The following is an 11,833-nucleotide window of genomic DNA, read 5'->3' as shown; positions in this document are numbered from 1 at the left end:
ATTAGTTTATTTTCCCTTAATAATGTTTCTGATATTTCTTTTGATATGTGACTATTTTCTAATTCAGTTTATTACTATACTTAATTTCAATATCACTATAAGCAACAATAAGGGAAAATTACTTTTTATTCCCTGAGATTTAACGTAATTAACACTTCTATCCCTCTATTTTGGCGACCCAACACTTAAGTCCCTCACTTTCTCTTCCGTCCAAATTCGTAATCCTTTCATCCAAAATAACCGTTTAGTCAAAGAGTCAAAGGTGAAAGGAGAGAATTTTTTCCAAAAATAACCCTCTCAATATGAAGTTTCTCATCATTCTTCTCTTTCATATCTTCTCTATTTTCTTTTACCCATTATTGATTCTCTTTTTTTTTTATCTATTTTTCATCTTTTTTCTCCCTCATATTTCCTCTATTTTCTTTTGACATTGCTGATTTTCCTTCTTTTTTTTTCTCTTTTCCATCTTTCTTCTTCCTCATATTTTCTCTATTTTCTCTTGACATTGTTAATTTTCCTTTTTTTTTTTTTTCATCTTTCTTCTTCCTAAAGCATTATTTGAGAGTTGCAAAATCTTTTCTTAAAGGGTCAATAGAGAGATGAGAGAGTGAACTCTTACAGAAACAGAGAGAGATTTGTTGCAGAAAGGATAGGAGTTATGGTGAGGAGGCTTACAGTGATTTGGAGATGGAGAGTTGAAGAAGAAGAAGAAGAAGAGGAGGAGGAGGAATCGACAGTGAAGAAGCGGAATCTACAATAAAGAAGCATCTACAATGAAGAAGTATTGGTTTGGATTTGGGTTTCGTGATTTTGAAATAGCTAGACTTTTAGTGAGGGTTAATTTTGTCAATTCACATGTCCCAAACGGCTATTTTGGATGGAAGGACTAGGAATTTGGACGAAAGAGAAAGTGAGGGATTTAAGTGTTGGGTCGCCAAAATAGAGGGACAGAAGTGTTAGTTACGTTAAATCTCATAGACTAAAAAGTAATTTTTTCCAACAAATAATGATTTAATAAAAGTATTATTAAGTTTTAATTTACATACCATTAGATTGAGTTCCATAGCTGATAATGTAATAAGTATTAAGGTAATTTACTATTACTAAAACTCACAATTTAGTTTCTCTTTTTTTTAAGAGTAAATAATTTAATTCTTAAATTTTTATTTTATTAATAAAATGATTCTATTGTTAAATTATTCAACAGTAAATTGATTAAATTAATTCAAATTAAAAAGCTAAATTGTTATATATATTAAAATTTTTATGATATAAATTGTTATAAATTATTAAACAGTGAAATTTGAAGAATTAAATTGTTATAATCTAATAGCGAATTCTAGTAGGAGTATTTTGTTAACGGAATGAAATTTTAGAGATTAAATTAGTTATCATTAAAATGATAAAGATTGAGTTATGTATTTTCTTAAATTTTTTGGTTATATAATAAAATATAATAATAATAATAATAATAATAATAATAATAATTATTATTATTATTATTATTATTATTATTATTATTATTTAATACGAATACGAAAATGACATAATTTTTAATTATCAACAATAATTTCACATTTAATAAACTAAGTCTCCTTTTATTTATAAAAAATAATTTATATTTAGAAAATATTTTTTATAAAAATATTTTTTAATAAGATAATTTATTTTCTATTATTTAATTTAAATATTAAAATAAAATATATTAATAAATTTATATATAAAAACTTAATAAGATTTTTAAAATTTAAAAAATAACTTTCTCCGTTAAGAAAAATCAATTTCTTTAAAATAATTTAATTTAAAAAAAATATTTTTCATTAAATTTTTAAATATCCAAATATTAAAAATATTTTTTATAAAATAAAAAATCATAAATCATAAAATTTTTTTTAACATATATTTTTTATTATTATCAAAACTATTAATACATGTATCATGATTTTTTTTCGTTAAATGGATGTATTATAGTTGCCATAAAATAAAATTACATTCATATTGTGTAAATTTTATTAAATATATAAAGTTAATGGCATAAGAAAAATGTATAATGTCTTAATGAATGTTTAGGATATAAAATGTCAAAATAGTCCATTAATATAAAAGTCTTAATTTATTGATGGTCCCTTTTTAATTTTTTTTTTTATCATTATGTAGAAAATAAATATTATTATAAATATATCATATAAATATTAAGAAAATATTAAAAATATTGGTATCAATATTAAATTAATTTCTAAAAAATCTGTTAATAAAATTTAAGACAAAAAATCAATGAAAAATAAAACTCTTAACTAAAATATATATAAAATACTTTCCATAGAAATAATTTTTTTTCCTCTGCCATTTATTGACATCTTAATTTATAAGATTAACATTTTATTTTGATGAAATTTTATAAAATTATTGATTATCACATGCTTATTGGCATATTTTTATTTGTTCCAATCGACCATTTCGGTGTTTGAATTCAATTTTTTCAACAATTAAAAAAAAAACCTTTAATTCTCAATTTTTATTTAATTTTAATCTAAATTTTTTATAAAAAAATTAGCTTTCAATCATATTAATACCATTATATTTTATATGTATGTGGATTACTTTCATTTGCCCTTATTAAATATAAAAAATAATTAAATAACTTAATATTTATCATATTAATATTTTCTAATAACTAATAATTTAAGTTGACCAGTCTTTTTATTTCTTTTTTATTTCCATTTCTTTTCTTTTCTCTTCGATTTCTATTTCTGTTATCACAGTGTCTCGTTTTTTCAATTTAAGATTTTATGGTTATATGTGCATAAATAATTTTATTATATAAAATTAATAATATTTAATTAAATTTAAATTTCTTATATTTATTATTTAAAAATTAATATCAAAACGATAAACTTTTATAATTTTATATGTATTTTTTTATTTTTATCTAAATTTACAAATAAAAGCCACTCATTTATAAAAGTTTTCTTAAGTTAAAATTAGTATATAATTAATTTTTCTTAATAGCATGTATTCTTTATATATAATATACATTAAGATAGTATGGAGAGAATAGAAACAATGAAAGAAATGATAATAAAAAAAAAACTTAATTAAAAAAAAGATTATAATAGATGATCAAGTGAATCAAAAAGATTCTATCAAAATAAAATGACATATTCACTTTATAGTTTTAGTGGCAAAATTTCTCTTTAATATACTCTCTCTTTCATTTATTAAATTCATTTCAATTACATATTTTGTTTTTCAGTAACTAAAAATAAATTATATTAATTTTAAAATATAATAAATAATTCAAACTAAAACTGAAAGCAAAAATAATTAAAAATAAAAGTTCAGAGATATGCACCCACACCTAATTCATGCATTGTCCTCAATGTATAGGAAAAATTAAAGTTCAAAGGAAACTGAGTACTCCCCTGGTGTGGTGTTGCATGGTGTGAACAACTAGGCAGACTGAGAGAGATGGTGTAGTGGAATTTCTTCCACCACTTGCATTGCGAATCCTTCATAGTATGGTTTCAGACGATGCCCATTCACCTTGAAGATCTTTCCTGTCTCTATGCTTCGGATGTCTACTGCCCCATGGGGATAAGCATGTTCCACCATGAATGGTCCAATCCACCTAGATCGTAGTTTTTTTGGAAACAATTTCAGGTGAGAATCAAAGAGTAAGACTTTTATCACCAACCTCAAATTGTTTTCTTGAAATCTGATTATCATGGGAGGCTTTGGTTTTGGCTTTGTAGTTCCAAGAAGTCTCATATGCATCTCATCTTATCTCTTCTAGCTCTTGCAGTTACAATTTGCGATGGTGGCCAGCTTCCCTGAGATCCATGTTGCAATTCTTGACTGCCCAGTAAGCCTTGTGTTCAAGCTCAACTGGAAGATGACAGGCTTTCCCATAGACCAATCTGGAAGGAGACATACCTATGGGGGTCTTGTAGGCTATCCTGTATGCCCATAAGGCATCTTCCAATCGTGTGCTCCAGTCTTTTCTGTTGGGGGACACTGTCTTTTCCAGAATGGCTTTAATTTCTCTGTTAGACACTTCAGCTTGCCCATTTGTTTGAGGGTGGTAGGCTGTGGATGTTCTATGTATTACATTGTGCTTTTTGAGAAGGTTTTCCACTACCTTGTTGCAAAAGTGAGTCCCTCTATCAATGATGATTGCCTTGGGTACTCCATGCCTGGCAAAGATGTTGGTCTTCACAAAGTCCACTACCGCTTTTGCATCATCAGTTTTCGTTGCTTTAGCTTCTACCCATTTGGACACATAATCCATCGCAAGGATGATGTAAGTGTATCCAAAGGATGGTGGGAATGGCCCGTGAAGTCTATGCCTCATACATCAAATACCTCATAGACCATGATGGGATTCTGTGGCATTTGATTTATGTTGCTCAGATTTCCAGTATGTTGGCATCTCGCACATGATCTGCAAAACAAAAAGGCATCTCGAAAAATAGTGGGCCAAAACAGGCCACTTTCAAGTATTTTATGAGCTGTCTTTCTTGGTCCAAAATAACCACCACAACTGTATGAATGGCAGAATGTGAGCACTGAGGCTATCTCTTGATCTGGAATGCATCTCCTTATCATTTGATCGGCATAGTGTTTCCACAGGTATGGTTCATCCCAAACATAGTATTTTGCACTACTCTTTATTTTGTCTTTTGTGTGCTTGGGCATATCAGAAGGTAAGTGTAACGACCCCAAAATGGACCGTCACCGGCGCTAGGATTCAGGTCGGCGTAAGGCCGCCAGAACCCGTAGCAAGCCTGCTATACTCTCTGTGTACCTGTAAATCTCATACATGATCATACATTTTCTGTGAAAATAAAAACTCTTTTCTGAACCAAGGCTTAACCTGTGCATGCACTATCTCTGTACTCTGTACTCTGTACTCTGTACCCCTGACTAGAGCTTGCTCTAGATGGGTTAAACTCATACCTGTTAAGCCTGGTTTTTCACATACTCAGTAAAACATATACATAGACAGACCATGTACATAACCATAGATTTACAACACAAACTACTAAGTCAAGCACATCTGTAACTGAAAACATAACTATTACATCTCGTTAACATTACATGTCCACTCTACACTATTACACTTCTCTTTTCTTTTTCTGCACTTTGCTGAACCTTCCCTGTACACTGTACATTGAACCTGCAAGACTGGGGTTAAGGGAGTGGGATGAGCTCTATAGCCCAGTGAGTAGAATAGTAAAATAATTACCAAAACATTTGAGAAAAACATAAATCTCACCCTTCTAGAAACGTCCGACATCCGAAACTCCATCGGAACGTAGAATTCCGATGTCGGACTCTAGCCGGGTATTACAGTAAGTTACCTGTGGCTAGGTAGTTCACAATGTCAGCATACCATAGCTCATTAGTTTGTGCATGGAAGATTTGCTCAAAGAAGCCATTCTCACTTTCTTCAAATTCTAGAAACTGCTGCATGGGAGATTCTTTCTGCGCATGGACTGTCCGCGGATTGAGCTGAGGAGGTGTGCATGGTTCATGAGCTTCCTGCGATTGGTTTTGTGATCCCAGCTGAGGTGGCGCACTTGGTGCCTCGGCTTCGTGTGATTGGCTCTGCTCTTCCTGCGATTGGTCCTGCGTCTGGCTCTGTGATCCATCCTGAACAGGTGCGATCAGCTTCTGTTCTTCCTGCGGTTGTCTGCAGCTCAACTGCTGGATGCTGTAGACTGTTTCTTTCAGTTCTGGCTCTTTCTGGCTCTCTTTCCTGCAAAGGTCATTGTTTAGTATATCATCTCGATTCATATCAAAAACTTCCTGTCTCAAACAATCAATGATATCTAAACCATAAACAGGGGACAAATCATGGAGATATTTCATGGCATCATAAACATTGAATTTAATCACTTCCCCTTCAAATTCTATGGTCAATGTGCCATCATGCATATCTATCTTAGTTCTGGCTGTGCTTAAGAAAGGACGTCCAAGTAGGATGTCTGAAGTAGTGTTACCATTGTCTTTCTTTGTATCAATCACATAAAAGTCTATTGGAAAGACAAGTTCATCTACTTATACTAGAACATCTTCTAGAACTCCTTTTGGATACACCATAGATCTGTCAGCCAATTGAATCACTACTCTGGTGTCTTTCAGTGCACCTGCATTCAAAGAATTATAAATAGTAAGAGGCATAACATTAATGGATGCACCTAGATCACACATAGCTTTCTTTATCCCAACATTGCCAATTTTGTAAGAAATAGCAAACATTCCTTTATCTTTGCATTTGGTTGGAAGTTCTCTTTTTATCACAGCAGTAACAACCTCACCTACACTTATTTTTTCTCTCTCAGCAAGCTTCCGTCTATTGGTACACAGTTTTTTCAGAAATTTTGCGTACCTGGGAATTTGTTTTACAGCATCTAGCAGAGGTATGTTGATTTCCACTCTCCTGAAGGTCTCAAGGATCTCTTTTTCTTCTTTTTCTTTTTGACTTTTCAAATCTTTTTGGGAAAGGAGGTGGAATTTTGAAACTTACCTTCTGATATGCATTCTGTGTGTGCGTAGGTGTGGTGCGTCCAGTTGGGTTGGACGGAAGTTGTTCCGACTGCTTCTTTGCAGCGGCCTGTCTTTGCTCTTGTGAATTTCTTTCATCAGTTTTGGCATCCTAGAGCTTTTTCCCACTTCTCAATATGATAGCATTTACATTCTGTCTAGGATTATCTTGAGTTTGAGAAGGTAACTTACCTCGGGATTCAAGCTTGCTTATGGAAGTGGCCATTTGTCCCATCTGCTGTTGGATACTTTGCAAAGTCTTCACTACCTCATCAAGACTAGTATTGGAACTTTGAGGTGCTGGTTGGGCTTGATTTCTTTGATAGTTCTGGTAATTGTTAGCCCTTGCATAACTGAAATTTGGGTGGTCCCTCCAACCTGGATTGTAGGTGTTAGAATATGGATCATGTCTAGGCTGGCTGTTGAATCCTCCAAGTGCGTTCACTTGCTGGCTATCCTTCAGCAACAAAACTAGCCTCACCCCCTCCAGGCAAAGTATCCTCGGGGGACTCCTCGATGGCGAGCAACTCCTGGGACGACGGCACCGAGGTCGGCTTGGACTTCGGAACCGTGGAAGACTTGGAAGACAAATGAGACCGGCTACGACCCGAGGTCTTTGAAGCCCCCGAGCGATGATCTGTAGTGCTTGGCCGCGAGGTCGAGACAAGAGGAACGGTCCGGTCCACTGACCTGGAGGAGATGACTTGGGCCACCTCCTGAGTAGCATCAGCCACTGACTGCCCAGCCCGGAAGGCGTCCAGTGCCGCCCTTATGCTCTCCCGGGACAGAGCAAAATTCTTGGGAGGCTTGATTTTGTCCATTAGAATTTTGAAAGCTGCAGAAAACCAAAATAGGTTAGGAAGGCATTCAAAGAAAACTAAGGAGGGAAAAACAAAGTAATCAAACAAAGTAAAAATATCCACATCCCTGCAGTCTTGGAGACTGGACACAAACATGCATTTCTCGACATCATACTTCTGCTTAACAGAAGTCAGTCGAAGATAGCCGACCTGCTCAGAGAAGCTTAGCTGGGGCAGATCATTGCAGCCTAAAGGGACATCCTCCCAAGGGAGGTTCACCTCCCAAGACAACCCGGAGTCCTTTTTTCAGCTCTACCACAGCAAACCCCTCTATCCAGGTACTCCCGAGCATAGGTTGGCTCTGATACCATTGTTAGGAAACTCAGAGATTACTACAACCCAAAACACATAGCGAAAAATAAAAATCTATGGGTTTTCTTCACAGGATCTGAGTGCTTTGTTTATTTCGAAAGTAAGGATAAGAGACTAACCAGTTAGACTCGACGAGAAGATACTATTACGGGCTGATGGTGCTGCTTTTGAAACGAACATCCTCAATGGTATCCACATGAACGTCTTTTATCCTTCTAGAGTGCTAGCTCTCTTAAAGATAGATAAGTTATGTGCTCCCCAATCTGCAACTCAGAAAAACAATTTCTCCAAAACCTTACTCCCACAATTCGCAGAAGAAGTTTTATTCGTTTTTCAGTCTTTTGATTTTCCACACTTCTTTTCGTAAAAGAGTTATGTTCATAACCAACTATCACAATCTCGCAGATACTCAAATATCTTACGTGATAGTTTGTTTTGAAAAGAAGAACCGAAAAATCTTTTATCTGTAACCGTTACAGATAGACTGCAGATCTTTTAAATATTATTATCTTAGAATAATAAATAATTAATATTAATAATAATAACATTTTTATTATTATTAATTATACTAATGAGCTTTTAGCCCATTAATATGACATAACACATCAACGACGTTCTTTTGTGTGTGACTCAATAGGCTCACATTAATTGGTAATAGGCCCAATCCCACAAGACCCATAAATCATTAACGGTTTTTAGCAAGACATTATGACTATCCAATTAATATGAGAATCGATAGTCTGATAAAACCTAATAAATAGAATATGTATTAATCCCTTTATCACACGATATTAAGTTTGAACATAAGTCATGGTCAATGTCAAACTCATAATGTTCAAACTTATGATTTCTCGATCTCTAAGTAGACTGATAAAATCAAATGATATTGATCACACTATCAAATCATTTGAGCACGACAATGCATTTCTCAGTTTCACTTATCGAGGGGCCCAAAAGATATCTCTCTCAAAGAGAAGGACAAATTTTATCTTAATTGTTCAATATCCTCTACATAATTTCTATTCTGCTCAATTATAACCTTTATGATTATCCGATTAAAAACAATGTTTGGTTATGTCAAAATATAACAGTCATTATGTTGGAAACTATGACAATCTCAAGTCAAAGGATTATGACATAACTACTTTGAGGTTCACTTATGACAATAACCCATGTAGTGATCTCAATGCGAGTCCATCCAATACTTTGTTCTCTAACAAGTATATGATTATTGAATTATATCAACATATACTTAATCATCTCATGATTATTGTAATACCCGGCTAGACACCGGCATCAGAACTCCTGCTTTCCGGCAGAATCTCGGATGTCGGAACCCCCTAGAAGAGTAAAATCATGTTTTTCTAAAATGTTTTCATGTGTTTTAAGGTTTTAAGTAAGAAAGAAATTGAGTTTTTGAAAGAAAAGCACCAAGGAAGGAAAGCCAGGTTCGGCCGCTGAACATGGTGAAGTTTAGGGAGCACCTTTGGCCTCCGAATGTGGTCTGTCCAGCCACCTATAAAAGGCCCCATGTCCGAAAATGGACGAGTTTTCTTCTCTATTTTTGGACAAAGGTGAGTCCATACCCTTCCATGGTTAGTTTTGATGTTTTCCTTCAAATCTTTCAAGCTTTTAACAAGCTTTCATCTTATTTTGAAGTTTTAAGCTCAAAATCGAAGTTGTGAAGCTTGGAGACCTCTGGAACTTATTTTCCCCAAATCTCCAAGTTGGGTCACGCCTTCTCTCGATCTTCAAGAAATAAGCGTCGATCCTAACCTTCTTTGATGTTTTAAGCAAGTTTTATGAAGGGTTATGGGGTAAAGATGCATGATTAAGCTAGTTGTAAAAAATGATAGGGTTTATGGTAGTTTAAGGTTAAATGCATGTTAAATGTGTTGCTATGTTAATGTTGTTGGGGTATAGGCTAGTTTTAAGCCACTATATGCTTAAGAATGTGTATATGCATGTTTTAGCATAGTTGGATGTGTGTTGAGAAGGTTTGGTTGGCTGAATGTGTGTGAGAGGCTTGAGTTCTGCCATTCTGGAAGAACTCGGGTTCGGCAGCCGAAGCCATGTTCGGCCACCGAACCTGCCTGTGGAAGTGGTTTGGCCGCCTAAACTTGCCCCCGAAAGTTTGGACTTTCAGCTCTGGAGTGGAGTTTCGGCAGCCGAACCTGCCGCTGAAGGTTGGTGACTTTCGGCTCTGGACAGACTTTCGGCCGCCGAACCCTGCCCCCGAAAGTGCATGACTTTACAGGTTCAGGATAGATCGGGAAGTCAGCAAGAGTAAAAGTGTTATATATGTAATAGTTAGTTGTGGACATGAAAGATAATGTAATGTAAGATATTGTATAGAATTGTATTGAGGATTAGTATTGTGCTTGACCCTAGAGTGTTTGGTTAATCCCTTTTGATACATGATCTTTATGTAATATTTTATTAATATGATGTAAATCAAGCTTGATGTATGTAATGTTGACCCAACTAGAGCATTTGATGAGGGCTCTAGTGTGGGGTTTTTTTTGTATTCAGTTTCAGTGCATGCACAAGTCAAGCTTGGTAGATGTAAAAGTTTAAAGTTTTTATGTAAATGTATGATCATGTATGGGATTCATCATGTATGACAGGTTGTATGTTAGGCTTGCTACGGGTCCCGGCGACCTTAAGTCGATCTGGATCCTAGCGCCGGTAGCGGTCCGATTTCGGGTCGTTACAATTATCAATCAATAATTATACTAATCATATTTTATTATCATCACCATAATAATAAGTAACTAGGAATGTTTAATCATTATTATCTAACATGCAAACAAATAATAGTAATAATAATACCGCTTTTATTTATAACCAAAATGACATATAAAAAAGTCCAAGATAATGGCTTAAGGCAAATGCATTAACAGTTAAAAACAATTAGGATAAGAAGGTTAATTGAACTGTCTATATCCACCAGTACCTTTCTTACCTCGTACCAGTTTAGGAGGATCTTGATGACTAGCGGATCATTTTGGAATAATCCAGTCACCTTGTTTGTGGGGTTGAACCTTACTCTTGCCTGGTCTGTGGTTCTTAATGGACAAATAGGACATCTTCTGCTACCCGCTTATTTTTTTCTTTATCCTTGTTAGGTCCTTCGATGATAACATATACAATTGCAACCATTTCCAGGAAGAGAGAAGAAAAGTTCCTTCTTTAGAAAGAGAAAAGGGATGCGAGCCTATTGCTAACCCAAATGATTAGAGAGAATCCAATGGATTTTTCAGCAACGGAACCAAATGATATTGCTGAAATTAAATTGATGACGTGGTTGAAGCGACATTGTGCCGTGATTGGCTAGAACCTGCAGGAGAGGAAACGTGAGGTGGTGGTGGATGCCCACGATAGCTACTCCGACGCTTAAGTCAGTATCTTGAAGAATAGAGAGAACATAATTGATTACTTAGAGTTTGAGTGGTATTAGAGATAGTGTACCTTTAACTCTGGAATTCTTTTTCTTTTATACTGTAAAAAAATAAAAATAAATATAGTGTCTTCTGAAAATCCCGCAATGATGTGGCTGCCTGCTCGATAATAGATATCGCCAGCTAATAGATTGGTGATCCCGTGATCATAAGTAAAATGATAATGTGTCTAATAATAGTAACTTTGTACCAAAACTCAGCCTATTAGGAGATAAGTCTTAACGATAATTCGAGTATTAAAGTGTTCAACTCTCCCTTTCATGTGGCGAAAATAAGCTTTTCGCTTATCATATTTTTGCCATGTGACCCGTATCTTGTGGTAACAGTTCATGAGTTATTTCATAAATTATTTTAGAGCGATTGCTATGTAACCGGAAAGTTTAATAAAAAGACAAGTTTGACTAACAAAATTGTAATTTTTTTATTTTTTAAAACATAGTCATCAAAATGAAAAATCATCCGTGGTCTCAAACAGACAGTAGCAAGATTGCTATTAGCAGCAGAAATCAAAACCTAATGCGTAATTATGGAAAAAGGATGGGGCAATTAAGTATGAAAACAGACTGGCGCAGTCGCCTTGTCAGACCTCAGACCAGTTTCTGTGACTGTAACTTTGAACGAAATAAGACCATTGGAAAAAAAAAAAAAGGCCAC

The sequence above is a fragment of the Manihot esculenta genome, chromosome 3, assembly GCF_001659605.2.
Source record: "Manihot esculenta cultivar AM560-2 chromosome 3, M.esculenta_v8, whole genome shotgun sequence".
In the NCBI taxonomy this organism is placed as follows: domain Eukaryota; kingdom Viridiplantae; phylum Streptophyta; class Magnoliopsida; order Malpighiales; family Euphorbiaceae; genus Manihot; species Manihot esculenta.
The sequence above is the reverse complement of the archived record's forward strand: the minus strand, read 5'-3'. Positions refer to the sequence as shown.